The following is a 22443-nucleotide window of genomic DNA, read 5'->3' on the forward strand; positions in this document are numbered from 1 at the left end:
TTAAAGCTCCGGTGTCGGATTGATAATAATAGCATTCAAGCCCATTTTGATTGCACAAAACTTACGGAGGGCCGCAACACAAGTTCAATACAATAACGACACGGATGGGGTTCGGGCCAATACATACAGAGCACAATGGATCAGCCGACCATTTCTGAATCCAAACAGCAGAAATAAAGTCACTTTTACACTATGTCCTGCCCGTGCACCCAGATCGACAATATTGAAAATGTCGAGTCAACTTCTGCAAGCAAAGGAATTTACGGATTCCCGTTCCATCAGGTCAGTGACTGCAAGAAACGGTCCGGTGCGAAACAGTTGCGGCGCACATTGGAACAAGTGCAAAAACGACCGCGGCAGGATTCGAACCTGCAATCTTCTGATAACATCACGATTAACACCGAAGTCAGACGCCTTATCCATTAGGCCACGCGGCCACTGTGATTGCAGTTTAGTAAAAGATCTTAAACCGGGGCAGGTGTGGTGAAGACACTGCTTGCTTCTTTCTCTGTTGTCCATTTATTGTTTTCTCTTGCAGCAAGTTGGCTCTGCTGTTTCCGAATTATCAGGATACGACAACTGAACTTCCACTGGGTCTCCAAGAAACCTACAATCAGAATAAACAAATCTTTGATCAAAATGTTTTGCCTCCAAAGCGAATCTCTTTCGCACTCAGTCTGCAAAATAGAGAGAGGGGAAATAAAATAAAAGACAAATCGGTAAACTAAAAATGTGCACGGAGAACAACACCGAGCGGAGAATGTGAACAGAATTTACTATCCAAGCCCGACGGGCCGAGTGGCCTCATCCTGTCCTGTAAAATACGAACAATCCCCAATTCTGCTGGGTGAGATTATTATTTTCTGATTTTCTTTTTTTGGTAAATATAAGAGCGGACGGGGTCCCGCACCACGGGGTAAACGGGTCAGATCCAGACCTGGCGCTCAGTGTTCGTGTTAATATTGAGCACGGTGTTCTATCCGTGTGAAAATACAATCGCGGATTTCTTGCTTTATATTCGACACATTCCCTTGCTGTGTGTTTAATCAGGGCAGGGAATGTTTTGCTAGTTTCGTGATCTTCATTTTCAGGAAATTCGTAAATTCGTCTCGAAACATGAGTTTTCCAGTTTCAATTTCGCTAAATGGAGTTGAGGTGCAGATCAGCGATGAGCTGTTGTGACTCCGCGCGCCGGTTTAATAGGAATTCGACGTTTCAGTGAAGTGAACCGTCTCAATCCGGTTTATTTCTTTATTTCTAACATTGTTTATTTTGAGTGACAGATTTATCGAAAATTCTGTGAGAGTTCCGTTGTCAGTTTTCTGATCAGTTGGAATCTGAAGAAGATAAAAATAAGAAAAGAAAAACATTACAAAGGTCAAAACTCGAACTGATACAATCACCTTGTCTGAGTCTTTAAAGGTGATTAATTCTCCCCGGAGAACTGTTCAATGTTTATCCCTTCAGCCACATCACGAGAACATATTATCTGCTCATTATCACATCGCAGTGTTTGGGATCTTGCTGGGCGCAAATTGGGTGCCTCGTTTCTTGCATGTCAGCAGTGACTACACTTCAAAAAGTGCTTCATTGTCTGAAAAGCGCTTTGGGACGTCTGAGGTGGTGAAGGGCGCGATCTAAATGCAATCCTTTTTCCTGTTGCCCCATGTGCCAGGTGCCATATTGGAATCCTGTCGACTGGCGTATGCAGGAAATTTTGGGGGGAAATTGGATAAAGGCCTTATTTCGGCGCAGGTAGCGTGATGCGCTGTTTCCCCGCGCCCAATGACCCTGGCGCAGGCAGGACGCAAGATTCGACTGTCCCGAAGACTCACCTGCATTCAGCGTTCCATTCCGGGCCTTGCACGTGGGATCAATGCAATATGCGCTTTCCACCACCAGGGGAGCTCAATCTCTTAAAGGGAGGATGTTTCGTCGAAATCTATCAAAGGTCGCTGGTACCTGTTATTTGCTGAAAATAACAGTCGACTGTCTGCACGGAGTCTGAACTGAGATGAGACATCACACATGTAAAACACAGATGCAGGTTCCATCCTTCTGTTCACACGCTGATGAGTTATGTTAAATGTAAGGAATCTTACAACACCAGGTTGTAGTCCAACAAATTTATTTTAAAATCACAAGCTTTCGGAGATTATCTCCTTCGTCAGATGAATGAATGAAAAGGTTCTCAAATCGCATATCTTATACTATGTTGGGACAGCATCACACCAATCAAAAGGTGTCGTTGTTATTCAAACAGGCCAGTCACGGAGAACAGCACGTCCCAGTACACTAGATATACATTGTGTCTATTACACAGGCAGGCAGAAAGAAACTCAAAATGGCAGAGAGAGAGAGAGAAAGAGAATTTTGAAAAACATATAATTTTTTTCCTGGTGGGGTTACGTGCAGCGTGACAGGAACCCAAGATCCCGGTTGAGGCCGTCCTCATGGGTGCGGAACTTGGCAATCAACTTCTGCTCGACGATTTTGCGTTGTCGTGTGTCTCGAAGGCCGCCTTGGAGTACGCTTACCCGAAGATCGGTGGCTGAATGTCCTTGACTGCTAAAGTGTTCCCCGACTGGGAGGGAACCCTCCTGTTTGTCGATTGTTGCGCGGTGTCCGTTCATCCGTTGTCGCAGCGTCTGCATGGTCTCGCCAATGTACCATGCTCCGGGGCATCCTTTCCTGCAACGTATGAGGTAGACAACGTTGGCCGAGTCACAGGAGTATGAACCGTGCACCTGGTGGGTGGTGTCCTCTCGTGTGATGGTGGTATCTGTGTCGATGATCTGGCATGTCTTGCAGACGTTGCCGTGGCAGGGTTGTGTGGTGTCGCGGACGCTGTTCTCCTGAAAACTGGGTAATTTGCTGCAATCGATGTTCTGTTTGAGGTTGGGTGGCTGTTTAAAGGCGAGCAGTGGAGGCGTGGGGATGGCCTTAGCGAGGTGTTCATCGTCATCGATGACATGTTGAAGGCTGCGGAGAACATGGTGTAGTTTCTCCGCTCTAGGGAAGGACTGGACGACGAAGGGTATTATGTTAAAACATTGAATAAAGGTTGTACACAACTAAATCCCACATCCTCCAATCTGCACGCCAGTCCTCACCAATTTGTCGATATCAGTTGGTACCAAGCCTGGAGAGTGCATGCACCAAGCTCCTCTGCTGATGCTGAGAGACCTGGTTGCAAGAGGTGGGCAGAAGGAGGGACATCCTATATTTGCAGAGGTTGGGCGGTGGGGATGGGCTCGAGGCCCTCCAGACATATATCCAAAAGGCAGCGGGAGGCAGTGGGGGACGAAGTCATTGCCAGGCGCACAGTAGCATGGACTTCGATGCAGTGCAGGAAGAAGTTCAATGCTTTGACATTAGTGGTCAAGGTGAGTGAGGTCAACTCTCAAATGAAGTCACCTACCAATTGCACCACGCACGACATCCCCATCACCCAGATACCAACAAACTCTTTCCATCAGTATTCAACTCTTCAAACCAGAGACTTCCTCTCACCCTTACACGTTATCACTGTTGCAAGCCGCCCACCAACAACTCACAGGTCACACACACTGGCAGCTATCAGCCATCACACAGACACACGTCCTGCTTTCTTGCAGGTGAAAGTGGCGCATATCAGGAGGCAGCAAGTGGTAGCGGCATTTAGCCCGTCGAGCCTGTTGCACCATTCAATGAAATCATGGTGGAGCTGTGACCGAGCTCCATATATCCGTCTTAGCCTCATATCCCTCAATAACATTGGTTCACAGAAATCTATTAATACCAGATTTAACAATCACAAGTGAGTTCGCATCAATTACCGTCTGAAGAAGAATGTTCCAAACGTCTCATTCTTTCCTTGCAGAAGCCGAGGTGACGTGTGTGCAACACACCTGGAAAAAAGAAAATGTCTCATGATGTTGTGAAGATTGAAGCTGAATATGAATTTATCCCATTTCACACATTGTCATTAATGCAGAATGAAAATGCTCTTGGGCGGTAATCAAACCCCAGCTTTCTGTGTGGCAGGCAAGAATTCGACCACGAAAACATCAATGCCCGAGCGGCAGTTGGCTGCATGTGTCCACTTGGAAACCTGTCTGAAAGAACATACAATCTTACAGACCGAAATTGAGGTTGTTTGATGAGAAACAAGCAACCATCCAGCTCTCGTGGCGCAATCGGTTAGCGCGCGGTACTTATATAACAGTATCAAGCTCGAGCAATGCCGAGGTTGTGAATTCGAGCCTCACCTGGAGCAAGTGAACATTTTGCATCTGAATATTTCCACCGGAGTTCAAGGTCCAGCTGGTCTGTTCCAAAAATATTTTCCTTCTTCGTGTTCTCATGTGGGCACTTTGGTTCCTCTGGTCGGCCGTATTGCAATAGCAGGTGTGAGTTTAGTTGTTAACAGGCGGGAGAAGGAGCGATTGGCGACAGCATGAAATGGCAAAGGAGGCGCCACGAGATCTGAAAATCTAAAAAACCGAACACACAATTCTTCTTTTCGTGAAACAGGCATTCTTCTGTTTGAAGAACCGTGTGGGAATATGGGGATCGGGCGGGAAAATAGAGTCGAGGTTGAAGATCAGCCATGAATGGCGAAACAGGCTCGAGGGGCCGTCAGGCCTCCTCCGGCTCCTATTTATTATGTTCTTATGTAACAGCTGACACTCTCCTGGTTGCTTGGCTGTTTGTTTTGCAATATCCCTCCCCGCCTATCCGCTTAATCCAGTTTGTTGCTCCCACTTTCAAATTCAACTTGTTTCACTTCCTGATCATGTGATAAAAATAGTGGAGTGCAGAAGGTTCATAACCCGCAGGAAGATCAGCGGTGGAAGGAATGAAAGCAGCGATTTTGCTTCGACAACAATGACGAAACACTCACTTTTCCTTCATTTTTCTCTCAGAGTAAACTTTGGGGAAAGTGAAGCGACCTTGAGTGACTGTAAAATCACCAGGGGTTCTTGCTGCACAAGATGAAATTGGCGACATCGGCATCTGAGAGTCTGAAATGGTTAACATTGTTCCCGAGTTTCGGTAAGAGGCGGCACGGATTGATTTGTAGCGCTGAATGTCTCTGCATTCTACCGCCCACGTGGATGATGCTGGAAGTGTCTGCAATGACTGGGTGGGGGTTAAAAAGTATCCAATTTACTCGAGCAAAGAAATCAGATCAGCCCAACTAAACTCCGTGTTAACCATCCAATTAACAAGCTACAGATAAATGCACCAATCCAAATATTTCCAGATAACGATGGAAGAGACTCGCTTTGAAGCACTTTAAACACTAAGCAATCTCTGTGCAAACAAGGGACTGGTGGTGTGAACGGGCAATCAGTGGTCTCTCGAAATGATCATCGACAGTCCGAATGTTTCTGGTGAAAATGTTGATCAGAGAAGAACAAAGTCCTTTTCTGAGAATGCTCACCAAAGTCAACATATTGACACACATCGTCTCTCCCGCAGTTGTTCCTCCGCTGGAGGACAAGAACTTGCCAGCTGTTTTTAATTTAACAGCCTGAAACAAGGATTTTGAACTCTGGACCCTCAGATCACGACTTTGCTGAGCTGATGCTTTACGGACTGAGCTATCCATGTTCACGGTATTGTAACACTCCATCATAAAGATTCATGGTAGGTCTCTAAATTATCGCTTGTGGGCGTCGAACTCGAGTGAGAGTCCGTTTGACAAAATTCTCAGTAATGTCTCAAGGAAAATCTTTGTTTGTTTTGAATCTGATGTGAGAAACATGGAGAGGTAACTCGTGAGTTTACAATTCTTCCTGTTTGTGCCAAATGTCTTGTCATTCGTTTGCACCAATTTAAAAAAACACTTTACCCAGTTGCTCAAAATCGAAACTTGTCCCACACGGGAGCTGGAAAAGGTCTACCGACCTGTCAGCGGATCAACAACTGAAAACGGAATAATTCCACCCGTTACTCAGTGACACCGGGCAACACATTAACCTTCCGAATTTTCCGAAACGGCACTTCAAACAGAAGAATGTCTGTTTCACGAAAAGAAGAATTGTGTGTTCGGTTATTTAGATTTAAGGATCTGGTGGCGCCTCCTTTGCCATTTCATGCTGTCGCCAATCGCTCCCTCTCCCGCCTATTAACAAACAAACTCACAACTGCTGTTGCAATGCGGCCGACCAGAGCCGTGTCTTGAACTCGGGTGGAAGTGTTGAGAAGCAAAAGGTAAAACTGCACCACGTGAGAGTTGAACTCACAACCTCGGTGTTGACTCGGGCTTGATACTGTTAAATAAGTCCCGCGCAGCTTACCGATTGCGCCACGAGAGCTGCATCCGATTATTTTTCACATCAAACACCCTCATTTTCGGCCTGTGAGATTGTATATTCTTTCTGACAGGTTTCCAAGTGGACACATGCAGCCAACTGCCGTTCGGCCATTGGTGTTTTCGTGGTCAAATTCTTGCCTGTCACACAGGAAGCAGAGGTTTGATTACCGCCCAATGAAGGAGCATTTTCATTCTGCATTCATGACATCGCGTGAATTGGGATAAATTCACAATCAGCTTCAATCTGCACACCATCTTTGGACATTTTATTTTCTCCACGTGTGTTGTGTTGAGGAAACCTCAGTATTTTGTCCTCTGGAGCTGAAACTTGCTTTGCGATTTCAGTTGATCCTGACTTCTGTATCGCTGAAAAAATGTGAGAAGCAAATGAGTGAATTTTCACAGGAAGTTGCGACACAGCGGTGCTGGATTGGCATTTGAGACCGGGACCTCTCGCACAAACAATCAGTGAAACCTCCGTAAGCGATAATTATACCCCAAGACCAAACAGCCGCCACGAACAAGACCGTGCAACCAGTATACAATTCGCAGCCACCCATAGCCGATCAGCCAGCCTTTCAGATCCCTTCTGTTCATCCAATCTCGTTTTCAATTCCGATGTTCAGCAGTGTCAAGTTGAGCACTAACTTTTTCAAGTCACCAATATTAGGCTCTCTTTACCACATTCGTTTTGAATGAACGACTTGTATAATCAAGTAAAACTTTGCAGAATTTACTGCTCTGAAGCGACATTGTCATTTGTCTCGGCATCCGCAGGTTATACACTGAACCATGAGTAGAACAAAATTGCTCCGTTTTCACTGTGAGGGGGAAGAGAGATAAATGTGGAGACATTCGCTCCGAATTCAGCTGGGTTGCACTTTTGCTTTTCCTACCGTCTCAGTCTTTCTTTCTTTTCCCTTCTCTGTTGGTTTTGCAGGTTCGATCAGCCTTGGCCGTTCAAGGAAGCCTGAGAAGTTCACCAGAGGAAAATACAAAGAGTCAACAGACTGAGACAGGGAGAGATAGAGAGATTAAAGTACAGGAAAAAAGAGTGTACATGTCAACTTTTGCGAATTAACAGAATTTAAGATGGAGCTGGGAACAATTCCTTCATGTATTTTGAAATCCTGCAAGAGATCATTAGATTCCCAACTGAAAGTGCCCGCGTTGCGGAAAATCTTTCCGAGAGTTGGAAAGACGATTATTTCGCTTGAACCCAAACACTGAACATGCCTCGGAAAAGGCGCTTAAATTATAAATTTAAAGCCTCAACCATTCAGCCATTTCTACACGGTTGTGCATCAGAATGCATACGGTTATCACAGGCGATCTGGCAGACTGCAAATTCTTTCAGACAGGTTTCCAAAGCGATATATGTAACCTACTGCCGTTTAAACATTGAGGGTTAAGTGGGAGAAATCTCGCTTTCTTTGCAATTCAGTAGGTTTCGTTTCCAAGCCATTGCGGAAACTATTTGCATTAAGCACCCATGAGATTGCCTGAATTGGGATCAATTCAAACTCCGATTCAATCCACACACCATTTTGAGACGTTGTCTGTGCTGCCCGGATGTTGCGTCGATGAACACTTTGCATTCTGTCCTTTGGTTCTCAAACATGCTCTGAATATAAGTCAATTCTGCCATCGGGAACGCTGAAACGATGTGAGAAACCAATTGGTGATTTTTGTCCAAAATTGTGACGCAGAGGGGGCTCGTCTGGCATTTGAACCAAATGCTGGTCTCTTCATTTGAGACTCTCCCATTTAAATCTCCATCTCCGTGCTGAGTCTGAATAAATCCGTCAGCTTGTGATTCTTTGCCAGAGAGCGGGAGATGTTGAGAAATGAGCTGAAGATTTCCGTGGATTCATTAATAGTGCACATTCTCACATATATTAGAAAATGGACTTTCACACAAACTTTCAACAATTTTTCTTTGTTGATCACAGCCTGCTGGAGGGAGGAGCGCATTGGTACATCCGGGTTTGTTGGAAAGACTGTGCTTGTGCGGGGAGCAAAGGACCAAATGGCGGAAGGGACCTTTTTGTTCCCCGAGTCCATCACAGCCTCAGACTGACGAAAGGAAGGAGAGGTTCGTGAAAAAATGGGCGAAGAGTAGTTATTGAGTAGATTTTGTTGGTAGGAGGATAAGTTAGCAAGGTCACTTTTCAAAGTTCTGTCACTTCCTTTGCTGTTTCCAAACCATTTGTTTATTTAATGTTTAAATCAGCAGGGCCTAAATTAAACTTGTCTCTTCTCTCATAAGAACATAAGAACATAAGAAATTGGAGCAGGAGTAGGCCAATCGGCCCCTCGAGCCTGCTCCGCCATTCAATAAGATCATGGCTGATCTGATCCCAACCACAAATCGAAAGAACACAAGAAGTCGGAGCAGGACCCGGCCACATAGCCCCTGGGCCCTCTCCGCCACCCACAGGGCATTGACCGATCCGAACTCAGCTTCATGTCCAATTTCCTGCCCGCTCCCCATAACCCCTAATTCCCTTTACTTCTAGGAAACTGTCTATTTCTGTTTTAAATTTATCTAATGATGTAGCTTCCACAGCTTCCTGGGGCAGCAAATTCCACAGACCTACCACCCTCTGAGTGAAGAAGTTTCTCCTCATCTCAGTTTTGAAAGAGCAGCCCCTTATTCTAAGATTATGCCCCCTAGTTCTAGTTTCACCCATCTTTGGGAACATCCTTACTGCATCCACCCGATCAAGACCCTTCACAATCTTATATGTTTCAATAAGATCGCCTCTCATTCTTCTGAACTCCAATGAGTAGAGTCCCAATCTACTCAACCTCTCCTCATATGTCCGCCCCCTCATCCCCGGGATTAACCGAGTGAACCTTCTTTGTACTGCCTCGAGAGCAACTATGTCTTTTCTTAAGTATGGAGACCAAAACTGTATGCAGTATTCCAGGTGCGGTCTCACCAATACCTTATATAACTGCAGCAATACCTCCTTGTTTTTATATTCTATCCCCCTAGCAATAAAAGCCAACATTCCGTTGGCTTTCTTGATCACCTGCTGCACCTGCATACCAACTTTTTGATTTTCTTGCACTCGGACCCCCAGATCCCTTTGTACTGCAGTACTTTCCAGTCTCTCGCCATTAAGAAAATAACTTGCTCTCTGATTTTTCCTGCCAAAGTGCATAACCTCACATTTTCCAATATTATATTGCATCTGCCAAATCTCCGCCCACTCACCCAGCCTGTCTATATCCCCTTGCAGGTTTTTTATGTCCTCCTCACTCTCTACTTTCCCTCCCATCTTTGTATCATCTGCAAATTTTGATATGTTGCACTCGGTCCCCTCCTCCAAATCGTTAATATAGATTGTAAAGAGTTGGGGACCCAGCACCGACCCCTGTGGAACACCACTGGTTACTGGTTGCCAGTCCGAAAATGAACCATTTATCCCAACTCTCTGCTTCCTGTTCGATAACCAATCCTCCACCCATGCCAGAATATTACCCCCAATCCCGTGATTTTTTATCTTAAGTAATAATCTTTTATGTGGCACCTTGTCGAATGCCTTCTGGAAGTCTAAATACACTACGTCCACTGGTTCCCCTTTATCCACCCTATACGTTATATCCTCGAAGAACTCAAGCAAATTTGTCAGACATGACTTCCCCTTCATAAAGCCATGCTGACTTTGTCCTATTAAATTATGCTTATCTAAATGTTCCGTTACTGTCTCCTTAATAATAGACTCCAAAATTTTACCCACCACAGATGTTAAGCTAACTGGCCTATAATTTCCAGCCTTCTGCCTGCTACCCTTTTTAAATAACGGTGTTACATTAGCAGTTTTCCAATCTGCCGGGACCTCTCCTGAGTCCAGGGAATTTTGGAAAACTATCACCAAAGCATCCACAATCCCTACTGCCACTTCCCTCAAGACCCTAGGATGGAAGCCATCAGGTCCAGGGGATTTATCCGCCTTGAGTCCCATTATTTTACTGAGTACCATCTCTTGAGTGATTTTAATCGTATTTAGCTCCTCCCCCCCGAGAGTCCCCTGTTTGTCCAGTGTTGGGATATTCTTAGTGTCCTCTACTGTAAAGACTGAAACAAAATATTTGTTCAGCATTTTTGCCATCTCCATGTTTCCCACCATTAATTTCCCGGTCTCATCCTCTAAGGGACCTATGTTTGCCTTAGCCACCCTTTTTCTTTTTATACAACTATAGAAACTCTTGCTATCTGTTTTTATATTTTTTGCTAATTTCTTTTCATAATCTAACTTCCCTTTCTTAATCAATCCTTTAGTTACTTTTTGCTGTCTTTTGAAGAATTCCCAATCTTCTATCCTCCCACTAAGTTTGGCTACCTTATATGTCCTTGTTTTTAGTCGGATACTATCCTTGATTTCTTTACTTAGCCACGGATGGCTGTCATTTCTTTTACACCCTTTTTTCCTCAGTGGAATATATTTATTTTGAAAGTTGTAAAATAACTCCCTAAATGAACACCACTGCTCATGTACCGTCTTACCCTTTAATCTATTTTCCCAGTCCACTTTAATCAATTCCGCTCTCATACCATCATAGTCCCCTTTATTCAAGCTCAGTCCGCTTGTTTGAGAATCAACCTTCTCACCCTCTAATTGGATATGGAATTCAACCATGTTGTGGTCGCTCGTTCCAAGGGGATCCTTAACTAGGACATTATTAATTAATCCTGACTCATTACATAGGACCAGGTCCAAGGTTGCCTGCCCCCTTGTAAATTGGATGACCCGCTGTGTGTTTATGTATTGTATGTTTTAGTTTAAAGCTCGGTTTTACCATAAACCGATGGACGTCAAAACCTGCCGTGGATGGAGGACGGGTTGATTTTCTTCAAGGGGCAAATCTCACTGGGCAGGAAAAAGGACCTCCAGCCGAATGCACAGAAATAACTCCGTAAGTGAATAAAAATGACAATGTTCTATGTGCAATTTAAACCCACATCGACAGAAGAAATCGTGAAATAAACACTGCGTTTTAGATCGCTCGACCACCTGAGCCAATACTGGAGACAGCCTTCCTGACTGAAACCTGTGTGTGGGAGTTAGTCGTGTATCGATCCCCTTCCGTGCGACGAGGCCCGGCAGGCGGCTGCCAGAAACGGCTCGGAATGGGACTCGCTTCACTCCGGCATCAGCGCCTGGTTTAGAAACCGCTCTGGCTGCTGCTGTTACTCGGCATCCCATACTCTGGGTGCTCTGTGGAGGTCAGTCCTGATTTCTCTCTTCTGGATCCGGCTCCAACTCTTTACTGTTGACGGGAGCGCGTCTGGTTCCAAGTGAGACAGAACCGTGTGCAAATCGCGACCCGAGTACATCGACTCGGGGACTGGCGATTGGTTTTATATTGGGTTATTGTTTAAGGTATGGGCTGTTCAAAGTTTGTGTAATAGTAATTATCATGATTATTTCCAGCTCCTCCTGCTCACTGGTGATCGGTGCTTCACCCTGTGATTTACCCTCAGTCTCACCATAAACATCCTCTCGAGAGGGTGCATCTGGGCTGCTGATGGAAACGGTGAATCGGGTGCAGCAACAGACGCTTCGGAGTTACCAAGCTCATGTCATATCCTGACTTCTTTAAATGACGGGAGACCTCACAATTAACAACAGCTGACATTTATAAAGCGCCTTTAACATAATAAAATGTCCCAGGAGGCCATAATTTGAGGAGCACAGTGATCTCGGAAGGTTGTGAGGCTGGGGGTGGTTTCATCAATAGGGGGAGGCGAGGCCACGTAGGGATCTGAACACAAGAATGAGGATTTTAACATCGAGGCATTGGCGAACTGGGAGGCAATGTACGTGAGCGAGCAGGGGGGTGATGGACAGTTTCAAAGCGAAGCAACGTGTGCAGGGTTGGAGGGACAGTGCGACTCGGGATAATTGGCCTGGGGCAGTGAGAACATCTCTTGAGCATTAAGATATTCAGCAGCAAAAGAGGCAGGGAGGTGGGATCTTTGTGTCTATTTATCCTGGTATCTGCAAAATCCATCGTCTCTCAATGACCAACATCTTTCTCGCTGTTTTTGCTTCGAACATCTAATTCCCCGGCATCTGGAGGACCAGAGGAAGCTGGAGGAAAATAACAGACAGAAGCAGAAGGAGGTGGCAGGTGAAACTGGCAGAAAATGTGAGTGTCACTTGCTTCAAATGAGGCATGACAGGCCGGCGTTACCTTGCACCTTTCCAAGGAGATGCGTTGATCAGGTAGGTTTGTTTTGGAAATGGAAACAGTTACACCAGCAGCTTGTGATAGTATTTCCCCTCACTGTCCATTCCATGTTCATGCCTCCCCGCACTTGGTGATTTCATTCTCTGAACAAGTCTTTCGTGTTCTTCCAGTAAATGCCATTTTGTACGATCAGCTTGTCTGTGGCGAAAGTGACGTCAATTTCACAGGGACAAGTCGGAAAAGCAGCGTTGGTCGGCTTGCTTGCAGGAAAATTGCAGCAGGTTCCCTGGTGGTCTGGTGGTTCGGATTCGGATACAGGTCGGGTTGGTTTTCTGGAAGGTGCAAATCCACTCCCGACTCCTGGGTGCAGGGGTCACATTCTCTCATTTCCAGATTAAAACCCAAAGAAATTTTCACTCATTCCGGACTTCTTTAAATGCTTCTGGAGGGCTGAGCGACTGGGATACAATCTTCCAGGTATTTCCTGCCCATGTGCTCGGTGTATGTGGAGCTTTGAACGGGCCGTGGTTGCTTGTTTCCCATGGAGGGGCAGTAATGCGATGTTAGAGGCTGCATTCACTGCTTTGCGCCGGCAGCGGGTGATTGGAGAGAGCGGGACCGGACAGACGGCCTCAATGTTACTGCTTGTCACGGCCTCACTCACTCCGGGGGCTGAGGAACAGAGTAAAACTGATGGCTTTGTTGCCTCGGCTGTCACTGTTTCCATTTCAAAATACACCTACCTGATCAACGCATCTCCTTGGAAAGCTGCAAGGTAACGCCGGCCTGTCTTGCCTCATTTGAAACAAGTCATACTCACATTTTCGGGCAGTTTCACCTTCCACCTCCTTCCGCTTCTGTCTGTTATTTTCCTCCAGCTTCCTCTGCTCCTCCAGATGCCGGGGAATTAGATGTTCGAAGCAAATACAGCGACTGAAAATAAAACCTTACCAGGAAAGCAGGGAGAGGGGAAGAAAGATATTGGTCATTGAGAAACGATGGATTTTGCAGATGCCAGAATAATTAGACACACAGATCTCATCTCCCTGCCTCTTTCAGCTACTGAATATCTTAATGCTCAAGAGATGTTCTCACTGCCCCAGGCCAATTATCCCGAGTCGCATTGTCCCTCCAAGCCTGCACACGTTGCTTCGCTTTGAAACTGTCCACCACCCCTGCGCTTGCTCACCCACATTGATTCCCGGTCCGCCAATGTTCCATTTTAAAATTCTCATCCTTGTGTTCAGGTCCCTCCGTGGCTTCGCCTCTCCCTATCGCTGTCACCTCCCACAGTCCGACAACCTTCCGAGATCACTGCGTTCCTCAAATTATGGCCTGCTGTGAACTCCTGATATTAATCGCTCCACAATTGGCGGTCTTGCCTTCAGCTGCCTGTGCTCAAACTCCGGAATAACCGACTTAAACCCCTTCGCCTCTCTCTCCTCCTTTATGACGCTCATCACAACCGACCTTTTTTCACTAAGTTTTAGTTCACCTGTCCGAATATCTCCTTTTGTGGATCTGTGTCAAATTTTATCTGATTACGCTCCTGTGAAGCGCCTTGGGACATTTTATTATGTTAAAGGCGCGATATAAATGTAAGTTGTTGTTAATTGTAAGGTCTCCCACCATTTAAAGAATTCAGGAAACGTCAGTAAGCTTGGTAACTCCGAAGCGTCTATTGCTGCACCCGATTCCCCGTTTCCATCACCAGCCCAGATGCACGCTCTCGAGAGGATGTATACAGTGAGACTGAGGTGATATCACAGGGTGAAACACCGAGCACCAGTGAGCAGGAGGAGCTGGAAATAATTATGATAATTACTATTACACAAACATTGAACAGCCCATACCTGAAACAATAACCCAATATAAAGCCATTCGCCAGTCCCCGAGTCGATGTACTCGGGTCGTGATTTGCACACGGTTCTGACTCACTTGGTACCAGACGCGCTCCCGTCAACAGTGAAGAGTTGGAGCCGGATCCAGAAGAGAGAAATCAGGACTGACCTCCATGGAGCACCCAGAGTTTGGGAGGCCGAGTAACAGCAGCAGCCAGAGCGGTTTTTAAACCAGCTGCTGATGCCGGAGTGAAGCGAGTCCCATTCGGAGCCGTGTCTGCCAGCCGCCTGCCGGGTCTCTTCACACTGAAGGGGTCCGATTCAGGACTCACTCCCACACACAGACTTCAGTCAGGAAGGCTGTCTCCAGTATTGGTTCTGGTGGTCGAGGGATCGAAAGCGCAATGTTCCATTCACGATTTCTTCTGTAGATGTGGGTTTAAATTGCACTTAGAATATTGTCATTTTTCTTCACTCACGGAGTTATTTCTGTGCATTCGGCTGGAGGTCGCTTTTTCCTTCCCAGTGAGATTTGCCCCTTCAAGAAAATCAACCCGTCCTCCTCCCACCGCAGGTTCTGACGTCCATCGGTTTATGGTAAAACTGAGCTTTAAACAAAAATATAAAATGCAAAAACACACGGCGGGTCATTCAATATAAGCGGAGAGAAGAGACAAATTTACTTCAGGCTCTAGTGATTTAAACATTAAATAAACAAACGGTTTGTAAATCGCAAAGGAAGTGGCAGAACTGGGAAAAGTGACCTTGATAACTGACCCTCCGACCTTAAAAATCTGCTCAGTAACAACTTCTTCGCCCATTTTTTCACGAACCTCCCCTTCCTTTCGTCAGTCTGAGGCTGTGATGGACTCGGGACCGAACAGGCCCCCTCGGCAATTGGGCCCTTTGCTCCCCGCACAAGCACAGTCTTTCCAACAAACCCGGATGTGGCAATGCGCTCCTCCCTCCAGCAGCGTGTGATCTACAAATAAAAAGGGTTGAAAGTCGATGTGAAAGTCCATTATCTAATGTATGTGAGAATGTGCACTATTAATAAATCGAGGGAAATCTTCAGCTGTTTTCTCAACATCTCCCGCTCTCTCGCAAAGAATCACAAGCTGACGGATTTATTCAGACTCAGCCCGTGGATGGAGATTTAAATGGGAGAGTCTCCAATGACAGACGAGCATCAGGTTCAAATGCCAGGCGATCTCCCTCTGTGTCACTATTTTAACAAAAAATCACCAATTGGTTTCTCGCATCGTTTCAGCGTTGCCGATGGCAGAATTGATTCATATTCTGAGCATGTTTGAGAACCAAAGGACAGAATGCAAAGGGTTTGTCGACACAACATACGGGCAGAACAGAAAATGTCTCAGGATGGTGTGTAGACTGAATCTGAATATTAATTGATCCCAATTCAGGCAATCTCATGGGGTCACAATGCAAAAAGTTTCTGTAATGGCCGGGAATCGAATCCAACTGACTTGCAAAAGAAGCGAGATTTCTCCCGCTGAAACACCAATGCCTCAACGGCAACAAAATACATATGTTCTTTGGAAACCTGTCTGAAAGAATTTACAGTCTGCCAGATCGCCTGTGATAACCGTACGCATTCTAACGTACACTCGTGCAGCAATGGTTGAATGGTTAAGCAGTCGGACTTGTAATCTAATGGGGTTTTCCTCGGGATTTTCGCATTCTCCTTGCATCGCAGCTGTTTGAGTTCAAATTAAATGATCACTTTTCCAACTCGAGGAGAGATACTCCGCAACATGGACACTTTGAATTGAAAGTCCGATGGTCTCTTGCAAGATTTCAAAATACATGAAGGAATTGTTCCCAGCTCCATCTTTAATTCTGCTAATTCGCAAAAGTTGACATTTACTCTCTTTTTTCCTATCCTTTAATCTCTCTATCTCTCCCTGTCTCAGTCTCTTGACTCTGTATTTTCCCCTGATGGACTTTTCAGGCTTCCTTGAAAGGCCAAGGCTGATCGAACCTGCAAAACCAACAGAGAAGGGGAAAGAAAGAAAGACTGAGACGGTAGAAGAAGCAAAAGTGCATCCCAGCTGATGAATTCGAAGCTAATGTCTCCACATTTATCTCTCTTCTCCCTCACAGTGAAAAATTAGCAATTTTATTATACTTATGGTTCAGTGTAAAACCTGCGGATGCCGAGACAGATGACAATGTAGCTTCAGAGCAGTAAATTCTGCAAAGTTTAACTTGATAATATAAGTCGTTCATTCGAAACGAATGTGGGAAAGAGAGCCGAATATTGGTGACTTGAAATTGTTGGTGCTCAACTTGACATTGCTGAACATCGGAACAGAAAATGAGTTTGGAGGAACAGAAGTGGCCTGAAAGGCTGGCTGGTCGGCTGTGGGTGTTTGCGAATTGTGCACTGGTTGCACGAACCTATTTGTGGTGGCTGGTATGTCAAGGGGTATAATCCTCGCTGCGGGCGGTTTTGCTGATACTTTATGCGAGAGGTCCCGGGTTCAAATCCCAATCGAGCGGTGTTCTGGCGCCACTTTTGTTGAAAATTCACTCATTTGCTTCTCACATCGTTTCAGCGATGCAGAAGGCAGGATTGACTTAATTCCAGAGCCTGTTTCAGCTCTCGAGGACAGAATGACGAGGTTTCGTCAACGCAACACACGTGGAGAAAAGAAAATGTCTCAAGATGTTGTGCAGATTGAAGCTGAATATGAATTTATCCCAATTCACACGATTTCATGAATACCGAATGAAAATGCCCCTGCATTGGGCGGCAATCGAACCCCAGCTTCCTGTGAGGCAGGCGAGAATTCGACCAATGAAACACCAATGGCCGAACGGCAGTTTGCTGCATGTGTTCACTTGGAAACAGACTGGAAGAACAGACAGTCTCACAGGCCGCAAATGAGGCTGTTTGCTGCGCGCATTACTTATATGGGGCTCCAGTAGCGCAATCGGTTAGCGCGCGGTACTTATATAACAGTATCCGGCTTGAGCAATGCCGAGGTTGTGAGTTCGAGCCTCACCTGGAGCAGTTTTACTTTTTGCTTCTGAACATTTCCACCCGAGTTCAAGATTCAGCTGGTGTGTTCTCCTGTGGGCACTGAGGGTTCCCTGGCCGGCCGTATGACAATAGCAGGTGTGAGTTTATTTGTGAATAGGCGGGAGAGGGGCGATTGGCGTCAAAATGAAATGGCAAAGGAGGCGGCACGAGATCTTTAAATTTAATGAACCGAACACACAATTCTTCTTTTCGTGAAACAGACATTCTTCTGTTTGAAATGTCGTGTCGGAAAATTCGGAAGGTTAATGTGTTGCCCGGTGTCACTGAGTAACGGGTGGAATTATTCCGCTTTCAGTTGTTGATCCTCTGACAGGTCGAGAGACCATTTCCTGCTCCCGTGTGGGACAAGTTCAGCTTTTGAGGCACTGGGTCAAGTGTTTTTTAACAAAGGCAATTAGTGCGAACGGATGACAGGACATTTGGCACAAACAAGGAGAATTGTGAACTCACGAGTTTCCTCTCCATGTTTCTCACATCAGGTTCAACACAAGCAAGGATTCTCCTCAAAACGTTGATGAGAATTTTGCAAAACAGACCCCATTTCGACGTCCTCAAGGGAAAATTCAGAGACCAACCATGAATCTGCATGATGAAAGCGTAAACATCGGGCGGCCTGGAAAGCTCAGTCGGTGGAACATCAGACTTTTTAGCAAAGTAGTGATCTGAGGTTCCAGGGTGCAAGTTCCTGCTCAGGCGATCAATTTTAGAACAGCTGGCAAGTTCTGCCTTTCCAGCGCAATAATAACTGTGGGAGAGTCGATCCCTGCGATGTTTTGTCAATATGTTGACCATTGTTGAGCATTCTCAGAAAAGGGCTTTGTTCTTCTCTGATCATTATTTTACCAGAAACATTTGGACAGTAGAATATCAGTTGGAAAGACCACTGATTGCCCGTTTACACCACCCGTCCCTTAGAGTCATAGAGAGTCATAGAGTCATACAGCACGGATAGAGGCCCTTCGGCCCATCGTGTCCGCGCCGGCCATCAGCCCTGTCTGCTCTAATCCCATATTCCAGCATTTGGTCCGTAGCCTTGTATGTGCAGAGATTGCTTTGTGTCAAAACTGCTTCAAAGTGAGTCTCTTCCATAGTGACCTGGAAATGTTTGGATTGGTGCAGTTATCTGCAGCTTGTTAATTGGATGATGAACAGTGAGATTAGTTGGGCTGATCCGATTGCTTTGCTCGAATAAATTAGGAACAGAGGAATATTGGAACAGGAGAAGGCCATTCAGCCCCTCGTGCCTGCTCCACCATTTGATAAGATCATGGCTGATCTGTGAACTAATTCCTTATACCTGCCTTTGGCCCATATGCCTTAATATCTTTGTTTGCCAAAAAGCGATCTCTCTCAGATTTAAATTTAGCAATTGAGCGAGCATCAATTGGCTTTTGCAGAAGAGAGTTCCAAACTTTTACCACCCTTTGTGTGTCGAAATGATTTCTAATCTCATTCCGCAAAGGTCTGGCTCTAATTTTTAGACTGTGCCCCTTACTCCGAGAATCCCCAACCAGCGGAAATAGTTTATCTCCATCCACCCGATATGTTCCCCTTAATATCTTATAAACTTCGATCAGATCACCCCTTGACCTTCTAAACTCGAGAGAATACAACCCCAATTTGTGTAATCTCTCCTCGTAACTTAATCCTTGAAGTCCGGGTATCATTTTAGTAATCCTACCCTGCACACCCTCCAAGGCCAATTTGTCCTTCCGAAGGTGCGGTGCCCTGAGCTGCTCACATTACTCCAGGTGCGGTCGAACCACGGCTTTGTGCAGCTGCAGAATAATTTCTGTCCGCTTGCACTCTCGTCCTCCAGATATAAAGGCCAGCATTCCATTAGCCTTCTTGATTATTTTCTGCACCTGTTCATGACACTTCAATGATCTGTGGACCTGAGCCCCGAAGTCCCTTTGGACATCCACTGTTTTTAACGTTTTACCATTTAGAAAGTAAGCTGTTCTATCCTTTTTTGATACAAAGTTGATGACCTCACATTTGCCGATATTGAATTCCATTTGCCACAGTTTTGTCCATTCATTTAATCTATCAATATCCCTTTTTAATTTTATGTTTTCATCTATACTGCTTACAATGCCACCACTCTTTGTGTCATCGGCAAACGTAGATATGAGACTTTCCATGCCTTCATTTAAGTCGTTAATAAATATTGTGAATTGTTGAAGAACGAAGACAGATCCCTGCGGGACTCCACTAGTCATATCCTGCCAATGTGAGTACCTCCCCATTATCCCTACTCTCTGTCGCCTTTCGCTCAGCCAACTTCCGAACCAAGTCCGTATTTTTCCCTCGATTCCATGGGCTTCTATCCAACCTACCAGTCTCTTATGTGGTACTTAATCAAATGCCTTCTGGAAGTCCATATAAATAACATCCATTGACACTCCCCATCTGGTACTGGGGATTTGTCACTCTTTCGTGCTATTATTATTTTCTTCATTTCTGTTATTTTACTTATATTAATTTTATTGATTCCCTGTCCCCGATTCAATATTAGTTTTCTTGGGATTTCCAGGATGCTATCCTCTTTTTCGACTGTAAATACTGACGCAAAGTAATTAATCAACACGTCCGCATTTTCCCATTGTCAATGATCTTATCCTCACTTTCAGTTTTGAAGGGGCCAACACTGCTCCTGACCACCGTCTTTTTCCGAATATAACGATAAAAGTTCTTCGTATTGGTTTTGATATCCCTTGCAAGTTTCTTTTCATACTCTCTTTTTGTAGCTCTTACTATCTGTTTTGTGACCATTTGTTGATCCATGTATCTTTCCCATTCGCCAGGATCTGTGCCATTTTTTGCTTTTTTGTGTGCCCTTTCCTTATGTCTTATACTGTCCCTTACCTCTTCAGTTGTCCATGGCTGGTTTGTTTTGGCAAGTAGAGTTGTTGCCCCTCAGGGGTATAAACTGATTCTGTATCACGTTAAATGCTGCTTCAAACATTTCCAACTGATCATCAGTCGTTTTACACATTAATAGATTTGCCCAGTTTACTGTGGACAGTCTCTGTCTCATCACATTGAAGTCGGCCTTACCCAAGTCCAGAATCTTCGCAGCTGATTCACTTTTTTGCCCTTTCAAATATTACAGTGAACTCGATCATGTTATGGTCGCTTTTGGATAGATGTTCACGCACAGTCAAGCTTTTAACTAAATCTGGTTCATTTCTCATTGCAAAATCGAGAATGGGTTACCCCCTTGTTGCCTCTTGGACATGCTGCTGTCGAAAACTATCCCGGACGCACTCATTAAATTCACTAGCTTTCTGGTGCAGTAATTTTTCATCGGCCGCGTGGCCTAATGGATAAGGCCTTTCACTTCGCTATTATTCGAGTTGTTATCAGAACATTGCAGGTTCGAGTCCTGCCGCGGTTGTTTTACTCGCTGGGTGAAAATTTGTCCGACGTGCGCCGCAACTGTTTTGCACCCGACCGTTTCGAACAGTCTGATGGAACCGAAATCCCTAAATTACTTTCCTTTCAGAAATTGACTCCACATTTTCAACATTGTCGATCTGGGGACACGGGCAGGACATCGTGTAAAAGTGACATTATTTCTACTGTTTGGATTCAGAAATGGTCGGCGAATCCATTGTGCTCTGTCCGTACAGGTTCGAATCCCATCCGTGTCGTTATTGTATTGAACTTTTGTTCCGGCCCCACGTAAGTTTTGGACAATGAAAATGGGCTTGAAAGCTATTAATACCAATCCGACACCGGTGTTTTAAATCTGTATCGCTGGATTGTTCATATTTTGTTGAAATGGAGATGGAAAACTTGTCTTACCAAGTCAGGCTTTCCAAAATGTAAATGCTCTGAAGCAAAATTGCCGTTTGTGTGAGAATAGATACACCAGGTAGACTAAAGCGAATACACATTTCCTAATGTAAAACACACACACATTAAACTATTGTGCAGTATTTGTAGGAGGTCACCCACGGGAGGAGGTCAGGGCCTGGTGTATCACAGACATTACTCACCAACATTTTGTGGGAAGAGATGAGAAATGTAATAGGACAAGACCAGATAATCTGGAGAAAGTAAGAGTGTGGGAGTACAGCAGGATAAATAGAGCCAGACATAAGATGTGCTGACAGGGGATAAGGAAGAGAAGATCATGACTGATACCCATTGTTCGCCATTCAGAGAACGATGAACAAAAGATAGATGTTTTTGCGCAGACATGTTGAGGGAGAAGGCGCAACAAAGTGGCTTGGCAAATGTATCAATACTATAACATTAGGAAACAACTCAAAACATGTGGGCGCCGTGGCTCAGTGGTTAAAACACCTGTCTTGTAAACATGACCATTCTATGGGGTCAAATCCCAACAATGCCATTCCCTAATGTCAAATTCCAGCGGTGCCTCCGGCAAAGTGCTCCTTATTAACATCTGGGTACTTGTGCCAAACCTTAGGCGGAGTCCTCCGACAGATGAGTCGAACAACAGCCAACCTCAACGATCACTGGGTAGTTCCTCGCCCACGGGCAGAACAGATGAACCAGCGATGGCGATATAGTAATATACAGGTAGAAGAGAGTGGCTGTGGGAGTTCTCAACTTTGACTCTGGACCCAATGAGGGAAGGGGGACGAAATAAAGCTATGTTCGGAAATTAGAGGGCTGGGGGCGTCAGAGGAGACGGGGGAAGTCTGTGTCGGGGGGAGGATGGACCGAGAGTCTGTGTTGGAGGGGAACGTCTGTGTCTGAGGTGAGCAGTTTACTGAGGGAAAAGGATCAATATCCTTAGAAATGGAGAGAGGGGTCACAAAGAGACAGTGTGAGTAAGAAGGATTTACATCAGAGGAGATACAGTTGGGAGGTGGATGAGCAACAGTAACACAGGGCTCTTGCGGAGAATGGTTTCGTGGGGCACTTTGGTTTCTGTGGCCGGCCGTATTGCAATAGAAGGTGTGTGTTGAGTTGTTAACAGATTTCAAAATATATGAAGGAATTGTTCCCAGCTCCATCTGAAATTCTGCTGATACGCAAAAGTCGAAATT

General features: G+C 45.3%; 2 non-coding genes across 2 annotated transcripts; one reads left to right on the forward strand and one right to left on the reverse strand.

Annotated features, from left to right (window-relative positions):
• Positions 1-348: 348 nt before the first annotated feature.
• trnar-ucg (transfer RNA arginine (anticodon UCG)) lies at positions 349-437 on the reverse strand. Its single transcript is given in 2 exon segments — positions 349-384; positions 401-437. It is a non-coding gene; the product is annotated as a tRNA-Arg (tRNA).
• A 16854-nt stretch (positions 438-17291) lies between these two features.
• Positions 17292-17386, forward strand: trnai-uau (transfer RNA isoleucine (anticodon UAU)). The gene is made up of 2 exons: positions 17292-17329; positions 17351-17386. It is a non-coding gene; the product is annotated as a tRNA-Ile (tRNA).
• The last annotated feature ends 5057 nt before the right edge of the window (positions 17387-22443 follow it).

Source organism: Heptranchias perlo, chromosome X (genome assembly GCF_035084215.1).
Source record: "Heptranchias perlo isolate sHepPer1 chromosome X, sHepPer1.hap1, whole genome shotgun sequence".
In the NCBI taxonomy this organism is placed as follows: domain Eukaryota; kingdom Metazoa; phylum Chordata; class Chondrichthyes; order Hexanchiformes; family Hexanchidae; genus Heptranchias; species Heptranchias perlo.